This window comes from Pristiophorus japonicus, chromosome 23 (genome assembly GCF_044704955.1).
Source record: "Pristiophorus japonicus isolate sPriJap1 chromosome 23, sPriJap1.hap1, whole genome shotgun sequence".
NCBI lineage: Eukaryota > Metazoa > Chordata > Chondrichthyes > Pristiophoridae > Pristiophorus > Pristiophorus japonicus.
In genome coordinates this window covers 28228384-28246898 of record NC_091999.1, presented here as the reverse complement: position 1 = coordinate 28246898, position 18515 = coordinate 28228384, and the positions used below count along the sequence as shown (strand labels likewise).

The window sequence follows — 18515 nt, the reverse complement described above, 5'->3', positions numbered from 1 at the left end:
AGCAGTGCATTTGGAAATAGGTGACATGATAGGTCCAAGTCAGCTTGGATTTGTGAAAGGGAAATCATGCTTGACAAATCTTCTGGAATTTTTTGAGGATGTTTCCAGTAGAGTGGATAAGGGAGAACCAGTTGATGTGGTATATTTGGACTTTCAGAAGGCGTTCGACAATGTCCCACACAAGAGATTGATGTGCAAAGTTAGAGCACATGGGATTGGGGGTAGTGTACTGACATGGATTGAGAACTGGTTGTCAGACAGGAAGCAAAGAGTAGGAGTAAATGGGTACTTTTCAGAATGGCAGGCAGTGACTAGTGGGGTACCGCAAGGTTCTGTGCTGGAGCCCCAGCTGTTTACACTGTACATTAATGATTTAGATGAGGGGATTAAATGTAGTATCTCCAAATTTGCGGATGACACTAAGTTGGGTGGCAGTGTGAGCTGCGAGGAGGATGCTGTGAGGCTGCAGAGCGACTTGGATAGGTTTGGTGAGTGGGCAAATGCATGGCAGATGAAGTATAATGTGGATAAATGTGAGGTTATCCACTTTGGTGGTAAAAACAGAGAGACAGACTATTATCTGAATGGTGACAGATTAGGAAAAGGGGAGGTGCAAAGAGACCTGGGTGTCATGGTACATCAGTCATTGAAGGTTGGCATGCAGGTGCAGCAGGCGGTTCAGAAAGCAAATGGCATGTTGGCCTTCATAGCAAGGGGATTTGAGTACAGGGGCAGGGAGGTGTTGCTACAGTTGTACAGGGCATTGGTGAGGCCACACCTGGAGTATTGTGTACTGTTTTGATCTCCTAACTTGAGGAAGGACATTCTTGCTATTGAGGGAGTGCAGCGAAGGTTCACCAGACTGAGTTCCCGGGATGGCGGGACTGACCTATCAAGAAAGACTGGATCAACTGGGCTTGTATTCACTGGAGTTCAGAAGAATGAGAGGGGACCTCATAGAAACATTTAAAATTCTGACGGGGTTGGACAGGTTAGATGCAGGAAGAATGTTCCCAATGTTGGGGAAGTCCAGAACCAGAGGTCACAGTCTAAGGATAAGGGGTAAGCCATTTAGGACCGAGATGCGGAGGAACTTCTTCACCCAAAGAGAGGTGGACCTGTGGAATTCTCTACCACAGAAAGTTGTTGAGGCCAATTCACTAACAGGCTAGAAGGGCCGAATGGCCTACTCCTGCACCTATTTTCTGTGTTTCTATGTTTCTATGTTTCTCTGCAGCCACTTTTAAGACCCCAGGATGCAGGCCATCAGGTCCAGGGGACGTGCACCTTTAGTCCCAGTAGTTTGTCTAGTACTTTTTCTCCAGTGATAGTGATTGTTTTAAGTTCCTCGCTCCCTGTGACCCCTTGATTATCTATTATTATTGGGATGTTTTTAGTGTCTTCCACCGTGAAGACCACACAAAATATTTGTTTAAAGTCTCTGCCATTTCCCTGTTTAATCCTCTCAGGGACCAACGTTTATTTTAGCTATCTCTTCCTTTTTATATATCTGTAGAAGCTCTGACTGTATTTATATTTCTTGCCAGTTTACTCTCAGTCTATCTTCTCCCTCTTTATTATTTTTTAAGACAATACTTAAAAACACACAGCAGAAGGAAAGAATGTTCCAGAGAAACTAGAATTGTCTCTTCTGAATTTCAATCCTGTACTTACAGTGATGATTTTTGTAAACTCCTTTTGCAGGGTGTTAGAAGGGGAGGATTTGAAGAAGGGAAACTCAAACTAAACGTCACGTCGTGATCAGATAGAGTCACTCGATGCACCATAACTTGAATATCATCGGCCTTTGAATGTGGAAGGAGAAATGTTTGTTTATTCTGTCTGTGGGGAAAGATTACAAACATCAGTGTGACTGAAAAATCAGAGACACACACACCCGAGTGAGAGTGTTTCAGTGCACTGATTGTGGAAAGAGCTTTAACCAGTCACACAGCCTGAAAAACCCTCGAACCATTCACAGCGGGGGAAAACTGTAAACGTGTTGTGTGTGGAGGAGGCTTCAACTGATCATCCAACCTGGAGAGACGGAAGCACACCCGAACCACGGAGAAACCGTGGAAATGTGGGGACTGTGGGAAGGGATTCAGCTACCCATCTGCGCTGGAAATTCATCAACACATTCACACTGGGGAGAGGCCGTTCACCTGCCCCGTGTGTGGGAAGCGATTCACTCAGTCATCCAGCCTGGTGAAACACCAGCTTGTTCACACTGGGGAGAGGCCGTTCACCTGCTCTGAATGTGGGAAAGGATTCACTCAGTCATCCGACCTGGTGGCACACCAGCGAGTTTACACTGGGGAGAGGCCGTTCACCTGCCCCGTGTGTGGGAAGCGATTCATTCAGTCATCCTACCTATTGAAACACCAGCGTGTTCACACCGGGGAGAAGCCATTCACCTGCTCAGAGTGTGGGAAGCAATTCACTCAGTCATCCAGCCTGGTGAAACACCAGCTTGTTCACACTGGAGAGAGGCCGTTCACCTGCTCTGAATGTGGGAAAGGATTCACGCAGTCATCCGACCTGCTGGCACACCAGCGAGTTCACACTGGGGAGAGGTCGTTCGCCTGCTCTGAGTGTGGGAAGCGATTCACTCAGTCATCCAGTCTGCTGACACACCAGCGGGTTCACACTGGGGAGAGGCTGTACATCTGTTCAGAATGTGGGAAGGGATTCACTTGGCCATCCCACCTGCTGACACACCAGCGAGTTAACACTGGGGAGAGGCCGTTCACCTGCTCAGAGTTTGGGAAAGGATTCATTGTGTCATCCCGCCTGCTGATACACCAGCGAGTTCACACTGGGGCGATGCCGTTCACCTGCTCTGAGTGTGGGAAAGGATTCACTGTGTCATCCAGTCTGCTGAGGCACAAGCGAGTTCACACTGGGGAGAGGCCATTCTCCTGCTCTGAGTGTGGGAAGGGATTCACTCGGTCATCCCACCTGCTGAGACACCAGCAAGTTCACAAGTGACTGCAGTGGTTGGATTCTGCTATCATTGTTGCTGTTAATCACATCCTGACTGAATCGTGTCCATTCCGGCAGTTGAAGTTTGTTTCTGATGATAATAACCCTATAACTGGGCTGGAATATAATATTTTGATGTTTCAATAACAGAGTGTGTCGGTATTTAATGTTCCAAGATAAGAGGAGACTAATTGATGTCCTGTTACAGCCTGCACCATTTTGGGGTCTTTTCTCCTTTCTAACTTTGGATTATTTCAGTTCTCATACCTTTGGTTACTCTCGTGGACTAGTTCAAGTTCCCCATATCTTCCAGAGTGCCTCTCCTAGCCTTGGTATTGTGGGAAGGTGTCGGTAAAACACCCGGGATCACTAAACACTAAACCCAGTCTGTGAATCACTTTCAGATACTGGACTTAGCGTGTGCCCCACAGCATCTCTCTCACCTTCGATGTGTGAATGGAGCATTACGCCTGCAAACCTGGGTTCAATTTAAATTTGAATCCATTCAGGAAATGGATTTAAGAAAATACAGGTCACGTCAAATAATTGGCAACGGTTTAGAGTCAACAAGATGAACAAGTAAATACATCCCGGCCCAATATTCCAGCTCTACATTCACAGGAGAAAGTCTGTTATCAAACTCCTCGAGTAGACAGAATATAGAACAATGCTAACTCTAAGAATATCGAGCATCTGTTGTAAATATCTTTCAAATTCCGACTGATGCAATCTGGTGTTTTCCTTTCAGTTGAAGTTAAAGGAAGATGTGAGGGGTGTTGGTATAGGGAACTCGGTTAATTCAGCTTCTGAAAGGTGTTCATGTTTAGTTCATTCCATATCGGGGAAAATGTGGTTGTTATCATGAGAGAAAGATTTCACTGAGCAACAGTTGGTGTTTGCAACCAACTGGCCATGGATATTTTCATCACCGAATTTTTAGATTAGAAATGTTATGTTAGAATAAGAAAAGTTCAGAGACTAGTGGTTTGTGCTTGCCACAGGAAGACCAGTGTTTTACGTGCTTCCAACATTGTTGATGTATGTTGAAGAAAATGCAGACTTGTGTCTCTGGACCATACCATAGCCAAAGACTATCATATCAGGCAATGCCAGTTCCAGTTGGATAAGAGGTTGATGGCATAGCAAAAGATCCAGCAGTTAAAACAAAATTATCTCCAGTTATCTGCAGACATCGAATGTCGCAGCATGCTGACAAAGTTGGACTTAAGAATTTAAAGTATTGTGTTAAAGTATTGGAATCGATTGTTTTAGAATTGAATTGTTATCGAATGGAAAAGTGGTGAAGTTATGCTAAACTTGTATCGAACCTTGGTTAGACTTTGTGTGTGCAATTCTCGTCACCATATTATAAAAAGGGTATGGAGGCACTGGAGAGGGTGCAGAGATGATTTACAAGGATGATACCAGAAAGGCGAGCGGATACCTATCGGGAAAGGATGGACAGGCCAGGTCTCTTTTCTCTTGAAAAAAGAAGGCTGAGGGGTGACATAATGTCTCTAAAATGATGAAAGGTTGTGATTGAGTAGATACAGTGTTTCCACTTGTGGGGACCAGCAAAATTAGAGGCCATCAACATAAGATACTCACCATGAAATCAAATAGAGAATACAGAAGAAACCTCTACCCAGAGAGTGGTGAGAATGTGGAACTCGCTGCCACAAGGAGTGGTTGAAGCGAATAGTATCGATGCATTTAATGGGAGGCTAGAGAAATATATGAAGGAGAAGGGAATCGAGGTTTATGTGGATATAGTTAGATGAGGAAAGAAGGGAGGAGGCTCGAGTGGAGCATAAACGCTGGCATGGACTGGTTGGGCCGAATGGCCTGTTTCTGTGTCGTATATCCGATGTAATCCTATTGTCCAAGACACACTGCTCGAAGGGGAAGATAAATGACTTGCATCCAAACGCAATTGTTACTTTTGTCTTCTTCGTAAAATGACAAAGTCTGGGCATAATTTGTTTGTGAAATTAAAACTGATTTTATATATATATATATATATATATATATATTGCAAAGCGTCGCTGGTCAAACAGCATGGGAAGGAAAATTTAGCTGAAAATTGAGATAATTATGTTTTATTTTTGAAAAAGTCCCGTCTCTATGGTTCTGTCCAAACTATGTATTCAGAAATAAGTTTTTGGGGGCGACTGTTATGCTAAAGGTAACTAACATCCTTCCTCTTCGAGACTGAATTGCTCTCTGGTATATTTTGGAGAAAAAAAGGTCCAAGAAGTGGTTCGGTTAAATTAAATTAAACAAAGAAACTGGGTTAAAACTTGGAGCAAGTGGGAATGTTTGATCGATGTTTAAAGACAGTATGATAATATTGTATCAGACAGTAAAGTTCCTCCGTGCTCATGAATGAAAAGGTGAACACTGTATAAAATGTAATGAGATGAATTGAGTGAGGATATAAGAGGATAACAGGAAAGTTACACCTCCAAATAGAAATGTTTCTTCACTCATTGTTCCTGGGCGAATTGTCATAAATCACCTGGGTACAATCTGGTGTTAATGTAAATTCTTGTTAAAGTCAGGGAAGTGTAGGAAATTGCTAAGATTTCTCTCTCAGATGTTTGTGTCATTGCCTACACTGAACAATAAGAAAACTGAATTTGATCGCCTGGCCACTACCCGAGACATCGGGACCGTGCAGAGGGAGATGAGCAAAGATCTTCAGACACCCCACGATCTTTTGATAAGATCACCTCAAATGGCTTGGATCAGATGTCACATGTGGCATGATATTGGGATACCACTGCGTGTGTGTGTGAACGAGTCTCAGGCATGCTCAGTTATCGACAACAGCACAACATGAAATGGCTAATGTGGCTCAGGAGAGTGAGAGAACTTTTTAAACCATCGAGGCCGTGACACATTCTCCATAGAGAAAGCGACTTTGAAATAATCAGGATAGAGTTAAACACACTGCTACCTGTCAGAGGCATTAGAATTTACAGTGGCGAGAATGCTGATCAAATTAGGATTTCCTTACAGCTAGAATGGTCATCAGTTTCAAGGCCTCTACTAAGTACTGAAGAAAGAAAGCTTGTAGAGAGGCTAAAAACAAAAAAAGTCAGCCTGTCTCTGTCTGGACAAGGTGGCCATGGCTGTGTACAGATCAGCTACAAGCTGAAGGTGGGCGATAACGAGGCCAGACCTCTCAGGCTCCATAACAAAACATGGATCCAAGTGAGAGGCGATCTCCAGGAGGAAATAGAGGACCTCAAAAGGGTTAGTTTTGGAATCCTTGATAAACTGAGAAAAGACCCTGAAAAGCATAATTTTGGTGGTAATAGAGAAAGAACCCTAAAGCCTGCTCCTTGGGAAGATTGGGAGACCAGGAAGACTCCCCTGAACCAGGTGGGTTGGGACACACCCTGACCCCAAACACTAAATTAATAGTGTTCACTTAAAGAGTTAGTATCACATCAGGACAATAAGTAATTCAAGACCATTATAAAATACTTCAATACAAACTTAAAAGGTAATGACGGCAGGTTATTTTAAAGTAAGACATGTCGTATGTTGATCAGTAATGTTAACTATTGGTTTGCCAAGAACAAACGCTGATAGTGATCATCATATGTGGGACTTAAATAAAATAACATCCCACCTCACAAAAAGAACTCTACCTGTCCGATCCAGTAAAAGAGCCCACATTTTAATGGACTAGAAGTAACTGAATCAGGAAATGTATTATATGACAATGTGTGTTTTTAAATTATTAATTGAAATCAAAAGTTTTAAACATGAGCTTGAATCTATCAACTAGATTATGTGAAGGGAGATATTCACAATTAATAGACAAAATGGGAAGAGAATTTGTAAAAGGATGTGTTAGGAAAGAATAGAAAACAGGAACCGAGGGATGAGGAAGATGGGTAACACAAGGAGAATCAGTTTAAATCGCAAGGAAAGTGAGAGCTGACAGGATAGCTCAGAATAGGAGCCACAGTAAGGTTAACAGGAGTAAACAAAATAGATATAGAAAGCGAATGGGAACACGATGTGGCTCACTGGTGGTATTGTATGTAGCCTCTGTGACATTTATGATGAATGTGGTACAGAAGGGACTGGACAAGAGAGAGTAAGCAAATCCCTTTGTTTATTCATGAAGGACAACTGAGAAAATGGTTTAGGGGAATCAAGTCAGAGGCTTTGATGTGATGCAGCCAATAGGAATGGGGATTTTGGCCCCGAGGGAAGGAGAAAGAAGTGAAGATATTAGACCAGTGGGATTGATCTTGCCTTTGCTAAGGAAAAATGGAAATGAAAGGAAACCTTGGACGGTGTATAGGGTAGAATCGTTTGCAAGGGTGGAAGACTGAGTTAGGTCCGATCCATAAACAGTATGAGGAATATCCAAGATATCTGATTATGAGGGGAGGAACTTGGATAGCACCAGATATACAGTGTTGTACTCTGAAAGGGACAACATGGGTTTGTAGATGTTCCAGCTTGTGGGTTCACCCTCGACAAATAAATCTCCAGAATGCCAGATTGAAATAAATAAATGGGGCGAAGGCCAAAATAATACCGTGTATAAAGGAAAAGGACAGTATTGTGTGACTACTACTGTCACGTATATGACTGTGGGTTCAACCCGATGCCCCATACTAGAACATCACTTTAGCTTGATTCCACCAAGGAACACATGTATCGGTGCTAAACATTGGTTCTGGTACATCATCACAACGCAACTTATCTGCAGACAAGACTGCCTCTGGAGGATGAAGCCAGTCGAGTCATTCCACACATAGGACACTATATGCTCCCTGTTTCTGGCTTTAAAGCTCATAATTCTGCGAATTAGGACATCCCAGAAACACACAGTGCAAATCATATAGAGGAATAGAGAGACAGAACAGGCAATCCCGAGACTTGCCAATCAGGAATGGTGGAAAGTCGGATCTCGTTAGATTGTTCCAGCTGGGATTGGTGATAGCACGGATAATAGCTTCAGGGATTCTGGTCATTGCATTATGCTGTAAGGAAGTCAATAAGGGACATTGAAAATATAAGGAAAGGGAAGGATGCTGAGAGGAAACCAGGATTAGTAAAGACAAAGAAAGATATAAAACACTTTGTCAACAGGTAACGTAACCCATAAAAAAAACCTGTGGGACAGGTTGACATGTGGACCCTGGTTAATTCAGCTTCTGAAAAGGGTTTATGTTTCATTCATTCGATGGAGGAAAAAATGTGTTTCGTATTATTAGGGAGAGAGAGACAGATTTCACTGAGCAACAGCTGGTGTTTTGCGACCAACCAGGCTTCGATATTAATAATAGAATTGATTAGAAATATTGTTTGGATAAGAAAAGTCAAGAACTGGTGGTTTATAATCACCGTAGCCAGGCCGCAATGCTTCTAAATGTGTTGCTGATGTAAACTGTGTCTCTGGATTATGCAGTAGCCAGAGACTACCATATTAGGCAATGCCGGCTCCAGTTTGATAAGAAAACAGTCTATAAATGTAAGCTTTTTCCTTTGTTTGTTAGCGTGGAGATACCCGTGCCTGGTTACACATGCTCCATCTGTGACTATACTCCACTTGTAAATTGATTATAAACAGAAGACTGAATTCGTTACTACTCAAGTGAACAAACAGAAGTTTGTTTTAAATCAACACTTGGTTCTTTTTTTTAAGTTTGGAACTTCAAACCTTCCTTCGGAATTAAAAATTCGTTAAAACAGCAGAAATCATTCGTAAAGCTATCATTATTGACCTTGAATAAAACATAGCTTAGTTAATTTCAATAACTCCAATTTAATTCAGATTAATATTTTATGAACTAAACACAATACAGTGCAGAAAAAATAAAACAAAATAGCACATGCTTACAGAACACAGTAAATTACATCATTGTTACCTTCAGGTGCTTTTAAGGAAAGATAAACTTGCTATAGAGGGAGTGCAATGAAGATTCACCAGACTGATTCCTGGGATGGGGGGATTGTCCTATGAGAGATTGAGTAGACCAGGCCTATATTCTCCAACGTTTAGAAGAATGAGAGGTGAGAGGCGACACCCACATCCCATGAACGAATGTTTAAAAAGAGATGAGGTATTTAAATTTGATCAAGGATACCAGCCAAATTAATAGAGACACTCCCTGTCCTTCAGGACCTGTGTCCAGGGGAGAAGCTGATGGGTGTATCTGATCATCTTTGAGTTAAATGTTGTGCTCATCGAGCTGAGCAGCCCATGTCAGCATCAAACACTCTCCAGTCAGGCACAACACAGGTCAGATACAGAGTGAACCCATCGGTCGCTCCCTGACACAGATACTGAGGGACAGGGAGTGTCCGGGACACTGACATTTCTCAATCAATAAGGTATAAATTGATCCTGTACCTCTCCCCATTGATCCTGGGCTCCACATGGCTCGAATCCTGCTCCTGGTTCCCTTCCTGTAACAGCACTGAGCTCAACCCATCCCATAATGAGCAGGGCTCAGGGAGGGTGGTTGCTCGGCGCTGCAGTGATGTCATAAAGCAGGGCCATTCAGCCCAGCTGGTCCTCTCCTTGTCCCTTTAAACGTGGAGAGCTGGGACATTCTGTCTCAACACACATCCCCCTGTTCATACTGAGAGTCCCCGGGGAAGGCCCAAGGCCCAGAGTGTGGAACACAACCAAGGGGGAAAGAGGAGGAGAGAATGGGAGGTAAATCAAGGAGTGGGGACTGAGGGCCACCAAGCTTCAGTTTTAGAGCCTGTAGACTTCAGGAGGGATCAGTGAATTCTGTAGTTTCAGGATCCAGGGAGAGAACAAGGAGCAGATGGGGAGACTGGTGTGGATTCCAGCACAGTGAGGATGCAGGGCGAGAGAGATTGTGTCGGGCCGTGTATTAGGGGTGTAGGAGGGACAAGAGAGGAAAGGTCAGAGGAGTAATTACTGCAGCAGTGTCCATCAATAGTGAGAGAGAGAAGGTGGAGGTCAGAGTGGGCCCTGGACAGGCCGGTAAACTGTTTGTTTGCTGTGACCAGCTTTCCCTCTGTCACAAATAGCCACCTGTCGCCCAGTGACACAAACAGCCCATTAAACGCCACCAATGTCCTTTGGTCTGGTGAGGTCTCCCTTTGTGAAACATCGGCTGTTGTTGAAGCTTCTCATTCTGAATCGCTCACAGTGAGACAGTATCCGCTGTCCCTTTTATTCCATGGGCTTCATCTTTGCTGGTATTGGTAACACGCCCGGGATAACTAAACACAATACCCAGTCTGTCAATCACTTTCAGCTACTGGACTTAGCGTGTTCTCCACAGCATCTCTCTCACCTTCAATGTGTGAATAGGGAATCATCCCTGCAAAGCTGGTTTAAGTTTATATCCAGGCAGAAAATCTATTTAAGAAAAGCCTGTAGGCCAATGAAACACTGTTCAGGTGCCAATGTGCTGCTGGTTTGTCCGGAATTTTGCCTGTAATGGAAAATAACTGATCATTTCTCCCAGTGTAACCTTTGCTGCAATGAAATATGTATTGTAATAAGCCTCAGGGCCTTGCTCATGTCTGCTGCAATTGTGTAGCAAGGTGATGTGTGAAGAGATGGTGTTTGTATGGAGATGTGAAACAAGGAAACGGTATCTGTGTGTGGCAGTGACACAGCCTTGTGGTCACAGGCAGTACCATGCACCGATATCCTTATGCTTATGGTTTGAGAAGGGTTAGTTCATGAATGCTCAAGCTAAGAGGTGCCAGGGATTGGGAGCAGCGGCAGTAAATAAAATCTAAATGTAAATTCCGATGTAGTTTATCTTCAATTATTCCTATTTTAATAGCTTTTGCTGAATGTGTCCCATGCCAAATGCCAGGATATTGGATCAGGCCCACCCTCGAAAATGAGTTTGACACCTTGAGGTAGACAATGTCAACCAGATTCCCCCATCCACCAACCTAACAACTTCTTTACAGACTCAAGCTAGTTTGTAAGACGTGATCTTGTTTACCGGAATCCATGTTCAGTATCTCTAATGGCCCCTTCACTTTCCCCATGATGGAAAACAGCATCTCTCTGGATCCCTTCAAGCACCTTCCCAGTGATCAAGGTCACGTTGATGGGCCTTCAGTTCCCGAGCTCTGACTTGTGCACAATTGAAAAATGGGAACTACATGTGCTACCTTCCAATCTCAGGGAACAACCCATGAATCTACTGATCTGTTGGCGATATGAGCAAGAAGCTGGCAGAGCTCCCATCCTATCTCTTTTAGCACCCTTGGGTGGATATCATCCGCACCTTACACTGTCAATATTGACCCGCACGGGTTGCTGTCAGTGAAGAGAGATGAGAAAGAACAAAGTGCCATTTTCCCCTCTCAGTATGACCCTGAAGGACTGTGTCCATGCTGAAGTTCTTCACCCATATGATCCTCCCCCCAGATTGTCCTCTCTGAGCTCCAGCCAGGTGATGCTAAACACTCGGGTGGGAAAGAGAAAAGCCTGCAGCAATGTGTTGAAAGCAACATGAATTTATTTGTCTATATCCAGAATATTACAGGAGTTTTCATCAGTGGAAACAAACCCCAATTGTCAGAATGAACATGGTTCAGTCGGGTTGTGATTAACAGCAGCAATAACAGCATAATCCAACCCCTATAATCATTTGTGAACTCGCTGGTGCCTCAACAGGTGGGATGACTGAGTGAATCCCTTCCCACACTCAGAGCAGGTGAATGGCCTCTCCCCAGTGTGAACTCGCTCGTGCCTCAACAGGTGCGATGACTGAATGAATCCCTTCCCGCACTCATAGCAGGTGAACGGCCTCTCCCCGGTGTGAATTCTCTGGTGTGCCAGCAGGTTGGATGACTCATTGAATCCCTTCCCACACTCAGAGCAGCTAAACGGCCTCTCCCCAGTGTGAATTCGCTGATGTATCAGCAGCTTGGATGACTGAGTGAATCCCTCCTGACGCTCAGAGCAGGTGAACGGCCTCTCCCCAGTGTGAACTCGCTGGTGTGTTTCCAGCTGGGACGGGTAGTTGAAACGTTTCCCACAGCCCCACATTTACACAGTTTCTCCCCAGTGTGACTGCGCTTGTGTCTCTCCAGGTTGGATGATCGGCTGAAGCCTTGTCCACACGCAGAGCATGTGTACACTTTCTCCCCGCTATGAACAGTGCTTTTTGCATCCATAGCTGCTGGATGATATTCCATTCCCGATGAATCGAGTGACTTCGTCAGATGTTAATGTGATGTTTGAGCCTCCGGTCGATAAATCCTCCCCTTTTAATACCCTGTAAAGTGAATTTCATTCATGAAAAGGGTGGATGAGAGAGAACCCACAAAAACACAAAGGCACTTTGAGAAATTGAGCTTAATGAACTTGGTAATTCTGGCACCAGCACTAGAAATAGTAACCATGAAAGCTGCAGTTTGTGGTAAAACCTAACTGGTTCATTAATGTCCTTCAGGAAAGGGAACCCACCTCCATTGAGAGCCCCACATGGGGAATTGTTGGTCCCACTGGGCCCAGAATTACTGGGGTTGAAACCCAGCAGCTTCTCCTCCATCTCCACTCCAGCTCAAACAGATGCAACAAACAGACCCACACAGGAGGCCAGGTATCCAAAGCGTCTTTCTAACATTTGCAGCATAGTTGAGAGGCGATTTATTCTAAATTGCCCTAGATTTGTAGACTTGAGATTCTAGATTTTGCTTTGTACCGGAATCCAGGTCAGCGATTGAAGCATGGATAGGATCATCAGAATGGCCCATGTACAGCAGGTGGTGCGGCAAGCAGCAGAGGAGTGGTGAGGTCCAGGTGGAGTAGCGCCGGGAGATCAGGGCTGAGAGATTGTGGCCCACAAGGCCGAGAGTTCGGGGCTGAGAGATTGGGGCCAAGGAGAAGGAAGAGTTCGGGGCTGAGAGATTGGGGCCAAGGAGAGGGAAGAGTTCGGAATGGAGAGATTGGGGCCAAGGAGATGTGAGTGTTCAGGGAGGAGAGATTGTGGCCAAGGAGAGATGAGAGTTCAGGGCGGAGAGTTTGGGGCCCAGGAGAGGTGAGGGATCGGGGCGGTGAGATTGGGGCCCACAAGCAGCGAGAGTTCTGGACGGTGAGATTGGGCCCCACGAGAGGCGAGAGTTCAGTGGGGGAAGAGATTGGGGCCCACGAAAGGCGAGAGTTCGGGGCGGAGAGATTGGGCCCCACAAGAGACAGCAGTTTGGGGTGAAGAGATTGGGGCCACAAGGGGCGCGAGTTCAGGGCCCGGGATAGGCAAGGGCCCAGGGACAGCATGGGCCAGACCACACTGCGATCTATGGGCAGTAGGAGTATGTGCACCAGGTCTGCGCAGCAGAACTTGATCTCCAGTCATCTTGGTTAACCCTTCCCACTGGACCAAGACCTCGCTCTGTTCAGCCCGTGTGGTGGCTGGTATGCAACGGACACACGCGTTAAAAGAATCCACGCACAGGCATCTCCCACCCTTCAATATGTAGTTCGGGACCTGGAATATCAGGTCTCATATTGAAACATCTGTGAACTCATCCCTTTTTGGTGTGGAAGTGGGTCATCCTCGATTCAAGGGACTGCCTAATATTATACTGTACAGGAGACCAGGGAGTGGCTTCCGCATCCAGCACCCACCCTGATACAGAGCGGCTTGGAATTGCTGGGCATGCTGTATTTCATGGTGTGGGGGAGGCACTGCCCCTGGGATTTGCTGGTGTCGGGCCCGGAGGCTTTGACACGCAGGCTGAGAGCCGCAATCGGTGTTGCCCGGGACCTGAGAGCCACACCCGGTGTTGCCCGGGGACTGAGAGCCACACTCGGTGTTGACCGGGGCCTGAGAGCCGCACTCTATGATGCATGCGACCTGGTGCATAAGGCCTGGGAGCCACACTCGGTGCTGCCCGGGACTGAGAGTTACACTTGGTGTTGCCTGGTGCCTGAGAGCCACACTTGGTGATGCTGATGCCATGCTCGCTCTAATCAGTCCACGGGAGCCTCTCCGCACAGGGGCATACTCTCCTGGGACCAGGCCTACCCACGTTGCCCCCCTGCTGATGGAGATAGGGCGTATTCGGAGCACTCTGGGTAAGATCATCCACCATTGTTACGGAGAGTACGGCACAGGAGGCCATGCAGCCCATCCTGTCTGTGCCGGCTCTTTGGTGGAGCTGTTCAATGAGTCTCACTCCTCTGCTCTTTACCCTTTGCTAGATATATTTTTCCCAGCAAGTATTTATCCAATTCCCTTTTAAAACTTACAATTCAATCCACCACCCTTTAAGACCGTGCAATCTGGATTAGAACAATTTGCTGAGTAACAAATGATCCCACATCTCACCTCTCGTTATTTTGCCAATCATCGAAACTCTGACTCCTCTGGTTACCTTCCCTAATGCCACTAGAAACACTTCCTCCACATTTACTCTACCTAAATCGTTCATAATTTTGTACATCTCCATCAAATCTCCTTTTACCCTTTCCTGCTCTCGGGAGAAAACTTCAGCAGGCTCTCCACATCACGGAAGTCCCATCTCCCTGGCTCAATTCCTTCTGCACCTTCTCTAAAAGCTTGCCATCATTAGGAAAGTTTGGAGCCCAAACTTGAACACAATTCTCCAGCTGAGCCCTAACCAGTGTTTTATAAAGGTTTAGCAAATTAAACATCAAATGCTGATATTTCTCTGATGGGGTTTAAAGGGCGAGGTCCATCTAGTCAGTTGGATGTGTCAATGAGACTGTGAACCTAAAGAAGTGCATTTAGAGTGCAGAGCCAGGGACATGCTGTGTAACCGGGCGCAAACACTCCTGCACAGCCCACACATCACTTGTTTCCCATTTGGCATGAAAGTAATGTGTTAATTGCAACAATTCATTTGATTTGATTTCAAATAGTTTAGGATAGAAATTGAATCATGTTTCTATGATTTTTCCCCAACTCAGATTCAAGGCCTCAATTTTTCTCTTCATCTGTGTGCAGTCACAGGATTCCAAACCTGAGACTGTACATTGGGATTCCAATTCTGGGACTGCACATGGGGATTCGAACCCTGGGAGAGTACTTGGGCATTCTAACACTCGGAGAGTATATGGGGATTCATAATCCTGGGACCATACATTTGGGTTCTAACCCAGGCACTGTAAATGGGGATTCTAACCCTGGGACTGGAAATGGGGATTTTATCCCTGGGCGAGTATGTGGGCATTCTAACCCTAGGAGAGTACATGGGGAATCTAACCCTGGGACTGTACATGGGGATTCTAACACTGGGAATGCACATAGCGTCCAGGCATTCGGGCCCCCTTCAGAGATGACTGAGCCTCTACTTCCCCGCAGTGCTCCAGGTGTGGTCTAGCCAGGGCTTTGTGCAGCTGCAGTGGGATGGCAGCACCCATAGAACAGTACACGAAGGCAGGTAGCTTATTACTGACTTTCATTTTAAACTTTTAATCAACTTGGGAAAACTTTTAAAACTTCAAGAGAAACTTTTAAACAACTTGGGGAAACTTTTAAAACCTCTGGAAAAAATGCTAAATAACTTGGGAAACCTTTTTTAAAACTCCGGGAGAAACTTTTAAAACTTCTGAAGAAACGTTTAAACAATGTGGAGGAACCTTTAAGAATAATTTTATTTTAAAAATGTTTTATTAAGCAATTGAATACTGTACCCCAATCTAAATAGGAAATAGTTTGGTGTGTTTTATTAGCATCATTTTCAGCCATTTGAAACCAGGTTACTCACGACGACGCCCAGCAAGCAGGTGTGCCTCCGACCAGGCGACTGTGACATCACCCGGCCCCTCCTGCGGCGGGCCTACATCCCTCCAGCGGCGGGTTTTCATCCCTCCAGCAGCGGGCCTACATATCTCTCCTCATCGACGGCTGGACCTCCCCTTCCCCACTGGTGGCCTGGCTATGATTCTTTCACCCTCCTACTCCTTGCTGACCTCCCACTTGGAACTCCAGCAGACAACTGACTTCCTAATGCCTGCCCCCAACCAAGCCTCGGACCACTTACCAACAAGGGTGCTACTCAGCGCCGAGCTTGCAGCCAACATTTCACCTTAGGCAATTAGGCTCATACAGAAGTGCCTGGTCTCCAGTCGTCTTGGATCCCTTGCCACTGGACCAAGACCTTGCTCAGCTATGCCACCCCACGTTAAAAGAACTCATACACAGGCATCTTCCACTCCGTTAACATGAAGTTCGGGACCTGAAACGACAGGAATCCCATTGGACAACTCCAACAGCAACAGGCCAGAATGCCGCACCACCATAGTTGCCCGGGAACTTAGAAGCTTTGACATCGACATCGCCACCATAAGCGAGATCCGGCAGGCAGGGGAAGGCCAGCTCAAGGAACAAGATGGAGGTTACAGCTTTTTCTGGAAAAGAATACCAGAGGAAGAACGCCACCTTCGCCATCAAAATGAGCTGGTCGACAGCCGCAAAGACACCCCCTGTGGGGTTAACGAACGCCTCTTGACGCTTCAACTTACCCTATCCCGGAACCAATGCACCACAGTCATCAGTGCGTATGGCCCAACACTGGATGCAATGGATAAGACCAAAGAGGATTTTTATTCCAACCTCGAAACATCCCTGTCCTGTGTCTCTGCAGGTGACAAACTGATCCTCCTCGGTGACTTCAATGCCAGGGTCGGCAAAGATACAGCCCTCTGGGGAGGCGTGATTGGCAGTGAGGGGGTAGGGAAAGCCAACTCCAGCAGTATCCTAATCCTGACAAAATATCTAGAACATGAACTTCTCATCACCAACACCTTGTTCCGCCAGAGGGAAAAATACAAGGCATCGTGGCAATACCCTTGCTCCAAAACGCTGGCACCTGCTCGACTATGTCATCATCCGAGCCAGGGATCGCAAGGGTGTGCGCATCACCCACATCATGACAGGAGCTGACGACTGTTAGCCGGACGACAGCCTGACCCATCATCGACATTAACCCCAAAGTGGAGGGGACAGCAGAAGCAGTGCCGCAAGAACGTCAATGCCGGGGCACTTAAAGTCCCAGCTAATAGAGTCCTATACAGCCAACGCTTCACAGCTAACCTGACGTGCCTTGATGACACTGAGATGCTGAATGCCCACAGTGCTTGGTCTGCCCTCCAGGCCTCATAACCAGTGCCTGTGAAGAGACACTTGGTCATTCAACCAGAACACACGAGGACTGGTTTGATGAGAATGATCAGAGAGCCAAGAATTTATATTTCTGAGGCTCAAGCAACAACCAAACTCAGGAGCAGTGAGGCAACACTACAGGCGGCTCAAAGCTGAGGTCCAACAAAAAACCTGGCACCTAAAGGACAGGTGGTGGATGGAGAAAGCACAGGAGATACAATAACTGGCCAACAGCCATGATGTGCGAGGATTCTTCATATCAGTCAAGGCCACCTACGTTCCAAACTCCCAAGGCCCCACTCCACTGCTGGCCAAGAATGGGGAAACACTCATCAAGGACACTGAGGTTGTCAAGGTCCGCTGGAAGGAGCACTTCGAAGATCTCCTCAATCGAGATTCTGAATTTGACTCGAGTGTTCTCGACTCCATCCCACAGTATGCGTCCCGCCCCCACTTCAGTGAAACACCAACGTTGCATGAGTAGGAAAAGCCATAAGACAACTCAAGAACAACAAGGCTACGGGAGCGGATGGAATCTCTACTGAGGCGCTAAAGCATGGCGGAGATGTATTGTTGGCACGAATACATGACCTCATCGCTCTCATCTGGAGGGAGGAGAGCATGACGGGAGATCATAGAGATGCAGTGATCGTGACCATCTTTAAAAAGGGGGGGCAAGTCCAACTGCAGCAACTACAGAGGAATCTCCCTGCTAATCAGCCACTGGGAAAGTTTTTGCTCGAGTCCTCTTCAACCGTCTTCTCCCTGTGGCCGAGGAGCTCCTCCTGAAGTCACAGTGCCCCACGGGGCACATCGGACATGATCTTTACAGCGCGACAGCTGCAGGAAAAATGCAGGGACCAGCGCCAGCCGTGATACAAAGGCTTTTTCAACCTTACAAAGGGATTTGACACTGTGAACCATGAGGTTCCATGGAGCATCCTCCTCCATTTTGGATGCCCTCAAAAATATCTCAACATCCTTCGCCTGCTCCATGATGACATGCAGGTGATAATCCTTACCAACGGATCCATTACAGACCCTATCCACGTCGGGACCAGGGTCAAACAGGGCTGCGTTATTGCTCCCACCCTCTTCTCAATCTTCCTCGTTGCCATGCTCTACCTCACAGTCAACAAATTCCCTGCTGGAGTGGAACTAAACTACAGAACCAGCAGGAAGCTGTTTAATCTTCGCCGCCTCTGGGACAAAGTCCAAGATAACCCCAACCTCTGTCGTTGAGCTACAGTACGTGGACAACACCTGTGTCTGCGCACATTCTGAGGCTGAACTCCAGGATATAGTCGACGTATTTACTGAGGAACACAAAAGCATGGGCCTTACGCTAAATATCCGTAAGACAAAGATCCTCCACCAGCCAGTACTCGACGTACAACACTGCCACCCAGTCATCAA

The 18515-nt window shown here is 46.2% G+C and overlaps 1 pseudogene; it reads left to right on the top strand.

Annotated features, from left to right (window-relative positions):
• The first annotated feature begins 2025 nt into the window (after nt 1–2025).
• Nucleotides 2026–16890, top strand: LOC139235458 (zinc finger protein 229-like; annotated as a pseudogene).
• The last annotated feature ends 1625 nt before the right edge of the window (nt 16891–18515 follow it).